Source organism: Pipistrellus kuhlii, unplaced genomic scaffold, assembly GCF_014108245.1.
Source record: "Pipistrellus kuhlii isolate mPipKuh1 unplaced genomic scaffold, mPipKuh1.p scaffold_m20_p_1, whole genome shotgun sequence".
Lineage (NCBI taxonomy): Eukaryota > Metazoa > Chordata > Mammalia > Chiroptera > Vespertilionidae > Pipistrellus > Pipistrellus kuhlii.
Window position 1 is genome coordinate 21,206,583 of NW_023425404.1, and position 9,914 is coordinate 21,216,496.

General features: G+C 39.1%; 1 protein-coding gene across 1 annotated transcript in view; it reads right to left on the reverse strand.

Moving 5' to 3' along the window:
• Positions 1 to 7,622, reverse strand: part of SYT16 (synaptotagmin 16) — a 96,766-nt gene extending 89,144 nt beyond the window's left edge. Inside the window, exon 1 of the mRNA XM_036434662.2 lies at positions 7,510 to 7,622. The gene's annotated coding sequence lies outside the window, so the exon portion shown is untranslated. The remainder of the gene's footprint in view (positions 1 to 7,509) is intronic.
• Positions 7,623 to 9,914: the final 2,292 nt, after the last annotated feature.

Consider the following 9,914-nt stretch of genomic DNA (forward strand, 5'->3'; position numbering starts at 1 on the left):
CAATTTTATTCTATAAAACTGACATTAATTGTTCTTAAGTATTAAGAAATGTTTTTGAGAATTCAGAGTATAGAAACTAAAAAAATAAGATTCTTAATGTTTTTGGAATTTCTAAATTCACACACTTCAAATAATATCTGTCATCTTGTCATTAAACCTCAATCAAACAGCCTGGAATAATACAGGCTTGAAATTATTGTGAGAGCTTTTGTAAATAAGACACTTGCTTTTGTAAGTGGGTTTTAGAAGAATGTACAATATTCTAATAAATACACATAACCATAGAAAGCCCCCTTTTTAACTTTAATCTGTCAGGTTTAAAAAAATGATGATATTTTAAACATATTACTTTGATAACTAGTTTAAAACAGATTAGTCTAATAGCTAGTTAAGCATATAAACTCATAGACAACCACTTCAATGCAGAAACAGTGATCTCTGCTACTAACTCTTTTACTCAAACAATAATCCTTTTTCCCTGCTTTCCACCCATCAACTGATTTATTTTAATTTAAGGCATGTGTCCCTTTAAAGTATTATGAGCATTACTGTCTTGCTGACAAATGAGTACACAAAAACAATATTCTCCAATAAATGTAACGTATGCCACCACCCATGGTATCCTCCAGGCACAAATGTATCTCTGGAAGATATCACAGAGAGAACCACTGCTGTTCATGATGCCATTCTGTAGCACATGCAAACAAATGCACAAGCTTTATACTTGTGAGCCTTTTCCTCATCTATAAATGTTTGTTCATCTCCACTATATCAAAATCCCTCAAAGCTACCCCAAAAGTTGATGAGATAGCTTCACTATCTCTAGCAAAAGGAAGAGTGTATCCTTAAGGCTTCCTCGGATCATCCTGGGAACCCATGCTGCAGAATTAGGCAAGAACTTCAGTCCATCAAGCAATTTACCGGTGCTTCTTCTTCATCTACCAAGGTTTTCTGAAGTCTACTTAGAATGCTCCTAAAAATTCCATGCAATGGCTATTTCATATGCAAAAAGACTCAGAATTTCTGCCAAAAATTAAGACTTGAACTGTGTGTGTGTGTGTGTGTGTGTGTGTGTGTGTGTGTGTGAGAGAGAGAGAGAGAGAGAGAGAGAGATGCTATACAGTCATTGGCAAACCTCTCCACAGTAATTTATAGTTACTGTGAGACTAGAGGCCTGATGCAACTATGAGAGTTTCCGATTTTATTAATATCCTAATATCACAAAGGAAGCTCAAATGCCACAAGAAGCATGCTAAGCACCCTCATGTAAATAGCTCAGAAAGTAGACTCACTTATATTCCAATTAGTGAATATAATCATATTGTGCAAGAATATAATCATATAATCCGCTGTACGGATTCTTGCACATTAAAAGGAAATTAATTAGAAAGGGTGTCCAGCGGGGTGGGACTGAGCAGGACGGCCAGACATACCCTGGAGCCAATCTCCAGTGTTCCCTTCCCGGGGTCTGCGGAGTGAGTGGGGTCCCTCCAGCAGATGGAGTCTCTCAGCCTGGCCTGCAGGGATTGGGCTGAAATCGGCTGTCCAACATCCCCTCAGGGGTCCTGGTGTGCGAGAGGGCACTCTGCAAAGTTACTGTCCTACAGGGTGTGGAACGCAAACACAAGTGTGCAATAAACTAGATACAGGACCAACAATACCCCAGCAACAACATAACCCACAGCCAAAGGTGGAATCGCAAGGCCTTGCAAGAAATCGAGTTCCTTCCTCTCTGGTTTTGGGGTGCGTTACCCAAACCACCAATGCCAACTCACTGCAGCTTGGCAGCTCCTGCGTTGAGTGTCTGCCCCCTGGTGGTCAGTGCACATCACAGCGATGGTCAGACAGTAAGAGGGACACTTAGCATATTAGCCTTTTATATATATATAGATTGTGCCCAGATTTGTCAAATGACTTTTAGTATCCTCCCAACCTTTAATCTAATGTCACCATCTCCAGCAATCAGCTAGCTGTGTAACATGTTCATTTGCTGAGTCAAATTCTTCAGCTGGGAACTATAATCCATTGTGTAATTTGCACACACAAAAATAATAACAAAACCAAAAAAAATAGGAAAGGATGGAGATTTTCAAGGGACATATCTATTTCCTTTTGTGCAAAGGAAACAAGAAAATGGAGACAATAGAGCATAACATAAATGGTCTTTCTTTCTTTCTTTCTTTTTTTTCTTTTGTTACTTTTCACCAGAGGATATTTTTCCAATGATTTTTAGAGAGAGTGGAAGAGATGGGGAAAGACAGAGAGAGAAACATGGATGTGAGAGAGACACATTGATTGATTGCCTTCCTCACACACCCCAGCTAGGCCCAGGGGTCAAGCCTGCAACCGAGGTATGTTCCCTTGACCAGAATCTAACTCAGGAGCCTTCAGCTTTTAGGTTGATTCTCTATCCACAGAGCAATGGTAAACAGGGCATCTATAATAATAAAAGGGTAATATGCTAATTAGACTGAAAGTCCTTCCAGATTTCTTTCAGGATAAAGCTGAGGGGGGGGGGGGGGGGGGGGGGGAGGAAGCAAAGCCAGCCCAGGTCCCGGGTGAAAGAAGGAACCCAGTGCTGGCAGCCAGAGGAAGGAAGGCCTACTCATGCATGATTTTCATGCATCAGGCCTCTAGTCTTTCTTAATAATTGCTGGGTAATGGGCACATGAGGTTCTTATACCATTCTCTCTACTTTTCTTATGCTTGAAATTTTATATAATAAAGTTATATTTTTTAAATGAAAATCTCTTCCCAAATGCCCTACCATAATACATTGAAGGAAATAAGAACACAAACACAGATGTTAAGTGAGTTCCTGTATAGTGGTTTATTTTAGGTGTCAACATGGCCACAGAGCCCAGATATTTTATCAAACATTACTCTGGAGACTTCTGTTTTTTGTAGATGAGATTAACATTTAAAATGGTGTATTTGTAAAGAGCAGACTGCCCTCCATGACATGGGTGGGCCTTATCCAATCAGTAGAAGATGAATAGAACAAAGACTGACCTACACTGAGCAAGATGAACTTCTGTCACCAAATGACCTTCAGACTTAAACAGCAACTTTAGCTTTTCCCTGGGTCTCTAGCCTGTTAGCCTACCCTGTAGATTTTGGACTTGGCAGCCTCTATAATCATATAAACTAATATCTTAAAATAATCTTCTTCCCTCCCTCGGTCCCTCCCCACCCCCGTCCCCAATATCTCTCTTTCCATATATACATGGTAAGATAGCTAAAAAGCTTGTAGTAGCCATTGGGAACTATATTAGTAATTATTTTCTAAGAGAAAGAGAACCAATATGGTGTGTGTGTGTGTGTGTGTGTGTGTGTGTGTGTGATCTCTATATCGCTAGCAATGAGCAAAATGTGTTCAAACTTCTCTAAGGCAAATCTCCCCATTCTGTCAATTAGACTTTATTTTAGGCCCTCGTAGCATTTATAACAACCTAGATCTATTTCACTTGCCTCTTTACTTTCAGTTTTGTTTTGTTTTTGTCTTCATCCATATTTCCAGCATGTTATACACTGTATAGCATAATACAGATTCTCAATAAATAATACTGAGTGGATGAATGAATATTCTCAAACCAATAACTTCCCACTGAGTTCTTTGAAATTTGTACTCATCAAGCTAGGTTCAATTAGTCATACTTCAATAGGCCCCACTGAAAGTATTCTCAATTATTTATATCTCAAGCTAGTCATCAGAACAAGTAACTGGCGAGTATAATGAGATACATCAAGGCTTGTCCTGTTATTCAAACAACCTTTTACAGTTCCTCAATTCTCAGTTTTCATTTCATGTAATAGGTTGAACCATATGAAAACCATATGAAACGTCTAACCTATAAAAACAGTGACTTCATAGAATTCAACCAAATATTATTACAATAGACAAATGTGTTTTCTTTGCAAATTAAGCATTAAAATCAGAAGAGCAAATGCTTTTCAACAAAGAGTGTTAACGAAGGTGTCTCTACTCTAGGTACCACCTTCAAGTTGGGTCTTGTTTTGCATATGAGCCATTGGGGAAGGGTCATTACTATCAGGACAGAAAAAGTACAAAGTAGGGAAGAGGTGGGGGTAGAAGGTGTTTGCTTCTTAGACATTATAATCTGGAGATTCTCCTGGTTAAACTATTTTTAAATCCCCTTTATAACCTTATTCTAGGCTTCTTCCAATTTCCACTATGCAATCCTATTTTATTCTTAGGGCTAACATAGAAATTTCTATAGTTCAACCTAAGATTTTATTTTTTTAATATATTTTATTGATTTTTTTTTACAGAAAGGAAAAGAGAGAGACAGAGACAGAGAGATAAAAACATCGATGAGAGAGAATCATTGATCAGCTGCCTCCTGCCCAACCCCCACTGGGGATGTGCCCACAACCAAAGTACACCCTCTTAACCGGAATCGAACCTGGGACCTTTCAGTCCGCAGGTTGATGCTCTATCCACTGAGCCAAACCAGTTTTGGCCAACCTAAGATTTTTAAATTATTTTTATTAGGCCTCTTCCATTTATAGACTGAGGCCTAGAGAAGAAATTTCTATGTTAGTCCTAAGAAACAAATAGGATTGCATAGTGGGAATTGGGAGAAGCCTAGACAGACTCATCGATTTGCAAATGAGGACTTAAGGCTCTAAATATCATGGCCAATTAGCAGCAGAGCTAAGCCCTGGCTGTCTGCACTGCTCTTCTCTCCACCACATCAGGATGTCTTCCTTCCTTTTGACATTTCTCAAAAGAATGTTAACAACATCATATAAGAACTAAGTGCTCTGAGGATGAAGGCAGATATCAAAAGTTAGATAAAATCTAGGATAGAAGTATGTTTTTCAAAGACTTTTGATGAATGATAATTAAACTTTTAAAAGGAGAAATGTCAATCATAATGAAAGTGTTTGCTTCTTAGACATTATAATCTGGAGATTCTCCTGCTTAAACTCTTTAAAGTCCCCTTTATGACCCTACTCTGAGTTTTCAGACATGGATTTCTTCAGTGTTTCCTGAGCTAACAGCTTCTGAGTTGTGCTTTATTGTTATCGTTTCAACACTACCATCAACCCTCAATTTATTTGCAAGTATAATTCATAATTGTCTCTAAAATACTGTGCCAAACAAGACAAAAGGCAAATGTCTTAAATAGCTCTAACCTTAGTTATCTATAGTCACAATAGCTTGCAAAGGAGAAAGCATCACCAACTTTAATCTTCCAATTTAAATAGTTTTATGTGACGTCATTCCTAGAAGCCATTACTGTGACTGGTATTTGGATAATGCTGCACAGCTATGGGGAAAGCTCTATTAGGACTTTCTCCACAGGCATCATGCTGGTATCTATACAAAATTGATTCATTTATCTATATCAGCCCTAAAAGGGCTACATGAATAATCCCAATATGCAGATAAGGAAACTGAAGTTTGGAAAGGTTCCATAATTTTCCAAGGAACCACGACCAGTGACAGAGAGCTGCTTCAGGAAGAAAGAAGAATCACTAGAATCCTACCTCCACGCCACCTCGTGACCAAAAAGAAGTCTATTCATCCTCCTCATTTATGTCCCAGGTGGGACAGTAGTGGCTAAACCATTTGTAAGTCCCATTTTCACCTGACAGTATTGTAAACACTTTCTATTTAAAGTATTCCAGTCTATTTTCAGAAGATGAGTCAGACATCCCAGGTAGAGTTCAAAACATAAGGCCACTACAGCAGCAGCAATGCCAAAACTGAAGGCCGGATCTGAAACTTGCACCCCTCCCATAATCATCTCCTATGGAGATTTTTAAATATGTCGACATGCTCTTTGATACCCTTCCCTTAAAAAATGGAGCCTGAGTGTACTTAGTGAATGAATAGCATGTGGTAGAAGTGACAATGTCTGACTTCCCAGACCAGCTCATAAAAGGAACTATGGCTTCCTCCTTGCTCTCCTCTCTTGCAGGGCTCACTGTGGGTGAAGACAGATGCATGTCATAGCTACATCCCAGCAGCCCCGTGGGCAAGATCGGGAGCTTCCTGCCATCCTGGAAGTGAGTCCACCAGTTCCAGTGGAGCCTCCAGATGACTGTAGGAGAAATTTCAACTGCAGCTTAATGAAAAACCTTAATTTAGAACCACCCAACTAAGGTGATCCCCAATCCCCAAACTTCAGAAACTGAGAGATAATGAATATGTGTTTTAAGCTTTCAAGTTTGGGAGTAATTTGTTACGAAGCAATAGATAATGAATACACATTTATGCCTGAATTATGTCTCTTCTTATAACAAAGCAAAAAGTTGAAGTATCCATGGCTACAAAAGCTGCTCTATTCATAAGCCAAATATTTCCTTGGTCCAGGTTTACTTAGAACATACCCAGAAGTGAGATGACTGTAACGAGTGTTCTCCTCAAGATTTTGCCCCTGATCAAAAATATAATGTAAGAGCCCTAGCTAGTTTGACTCAGTGGATAGAGCGTCAGCCTGTGGACTGAAAGGTCCCGAGTTTGATATTCTAGTCAAGGACATGTACCTCGGTTGCAAACTCAGTCCCGGATCCTGGTAGGGACACATGCAAGAGGCAACCAATCAATGTGTCTTTCTCATATCAATGTTTCTCTCTCTCCTCGTTCCTTCCACTATCTCTAGAAATCAATGGGAAAATATCCTTGGGTGAGGATTAAAAAATGAAACAAATATATATATATATATATATATATATATATATATATATATATATCTTAAGGAAAAAAATATATATATATATATACACACACACATATATATATTCCTCCACCAGTTACATCATGCCCCATACCCTATTAGAATCGGATTGATTAAAAAAGAGAAAATTGTTACCTGTAAGATAACAGCACTATCTTTGACTGTCCAGCGTGCATGCGCTGATAACCATTGCTCTGTGATAACACTCTGTATCACAAAGTTCTACACTTCAGCAATTAAAAACAGAATCTGTCCTTTAAGAGCAGGAAGCCAATTATTCCCTTAACTATGTTATTCTCTCCCATCAGACTGAAGGCAGCTAGTAAATGACGCAGTGGATTCGGTGAGCTTAATGAGAAGTAACCTCCCTTTGAAGTGAGGAGTGGTCCTGAAGCACCAAAAATCTCTGAAATAGCAAACTGGAGTGAAATGTCAACTCTGTCCCAACATAATGAGACCAAAATGCATCAAGACTCTTGTCAATCAAAAAAACACAAAACATTTTTTCCTTCAAGCTTCAGTCAGAGGGAAACTCAACACAGACATCTATAAAGCTAAGAAGATGGGAAGTGGTGGTCAGGTTTTTCCCACCTGCTCTTCAGGCTCAAAGGAGAGCATTGCTTTCATAAAGTTAATGTACCCTTTAGCAACGTCCATTCATTATGCCCACCACAGTGGCGGCCAAATGGCTCATGTGCAATTTCTGAATGGGGATCATCATAGAAACAATAACCCTCCTCCCTTGACCCTAACCACAGCCCGTTGCCAGGCTCGGGAGAATGTGAAGCGTGTTGCTTACCCAGCCCTTCGTGGATCCCAGTCTGGTCTTTAGAGTGCTTTCTTTTCCCTTGTTGCTCCAAACATGGAAGAACTATCTTTTCAAAACACAGCTTCTTGCTGATGAAGAGGAACAGGACAGCCAGAAGGATGATAAAGATCCCAACTGCAGACAAGAAGCCAACGGCTTCGAGAGGAACTGGCAAGAGAACACAGAGGAAAAAAATATCATCTCAATGAAGTGACCCAGCTTTTAGTTCTAACACATGATTAAATTCACTCTGAATTGTTACGTTTACTAATGGGTATGTGGCAAATACTCTACAGGTCCTGACTGGCTGGCATCCCCAAGAATGTGTATGGGAAGAAGGAAAAGGACCGTTGCCAGGTACATTCTACAAGGATGGTTCCTCAGACAACAGACCTGCGTACCTTTGCACATGTGGTTTCTTCTCCCTGGATTACACCTCTGTCACCCCTCAGCCTCATATTCAACTTCAAGTATGTAAACTATAAAGGAGATCTCCATCAAATGTACTGAGCTATAAATGGTTGACCAGTGTCACAAAAGCAAACCTCTTAATAATACAGCTGCCTAAGCTTAAAAAAATAAGCACTTGGCCCGGCCGGCATGGCTCAGTGGCTGAGTATCAACCTATGAACCAGGAGGTCAAGGTTCCATTCCTGGTCAGTACACATGCTTAGATTGTGAGCTCAGTCCACAGTGTGGGACATGCAGGAGGCAGCCAATCAATAATTCTCTCTCATCATTGATGTTTCTATCTCGCTCTCCCTCCCTCTGCTTTCCTCACAAATGTCTGTGGATTAATGTGGCAGGAAAATAATCAAACTTTATTTTTCTGAACTTGTTTGCCATCGCACTATATAATGCATAGTGTGTATGATATTGGTGATTGTAGATTGTATCTTGACTTCAAAATTGGGGGGGGAAAGATAAAAATTAAAATATTTTACTTTTAAAAAAAAATGAAACCAATAAAAATATATTTTTTAATAAAAATAATCACTTGGGATAAACTTTCAGACATATACACTCATCAATATTAGTGATTGAAGCCAAAGTCATTTCCTGGATATATGTTTGCAAATCCAACTATGCAATATGACGATGATGATTATCTATGGTGACAAAATTTCTAATCCATGCCATCCATAGAAATTAGAATTATATTTGACTGTTAATATTTTAGAATTTTGAAAGATGAAATTCCTTCATCCTCTTTCTCCTTATTAAAAAAAATACTGCCAAAACCTGTTTTGCTCAGTGGATAGAGCATCGGCCTGTGGACTGAAGGGTCCCAGATTCGATTCAGGTCGAGGGCATGTACCTTGTAGCGAGCACATCCCCTGTGGGGTTCAGGGTGCAGAAGGCAGCTGATAGATGTTTCTCTCTCATCAATGTTTCTGCTCTCTATTCCTCTCTCTTCCTTTCTGTAAAAAATCAATAAAATATAGGGGGGAGGAAATCCTAAACATTAAATAACCCTGATTAAGTGTTATCTGTATGCCTTAGATTCTCAGCCACGGTATTCAGCCATGTGATGTATATACTGGTAACAGAGAGACCAGAGCTAGTTTGGGGCTGAAGAAAGACTCCACTAAGGAAATGACATTTGAGTCTAAACAACATCCAGTAAAGAAAACCAGACATCACCCTGGCCAGTGTGCTCATTTGGTTGAAACATTGTCCTGTACACCAAAAAGTGGCAGGTTCAATTCCCCTGTCAGGGCACATGCTCAGGTTGCAGGTTCAATCCCGGGTCAGAGTACATGAGGGAGGTAGTGAATCGATGTTTCTTTATATATATCCCTTCCTATAAAAAAATCAATTAAAAAATTTAGAGAAATCCAGACATCAAATAGCATAGAGAAAGCGATTACAAAATAAGTGTCAATAGGAGTTATTCAAGGAGGTTGGGTATATGTAAAAGCTTATGAAGATGAATCTCCTAAGAGCAGCTTTAACCCTTGGGCAGGTTTAATATGAACATTAATAATATAAAAGAATCATATTCATCTTGCCCTACCATCCAGATAAATAGAAAAAGGATGAATCCAACCAGCCCTAGCTCCATGAAAAGATAAAGAAAATGAATAGTACTGCCTCACTAAATCTATCTAGTGGCAAGCCAATAAAAGAACAAATGAAACAAAAAATCAGAGATAAGATAATAGCTATGTGGACTATAAAAATGATAATAGTGCCTGCTACCAAAACCAACATATACCATGAAAAAAAAAAAAAAAAAAAAAAAAAGGTATGCACGTAACGATTATCCCCTCGCCCTTCTGAGGCAGCATAGACAACGGTGCTCACTGGCATGTGTTCAGTAGTCACACTGCCCAGAAGAAAATTGTACTCTACCACTTCTTATCAGTGTGGCCTTAGGCAAATTATATAACCTC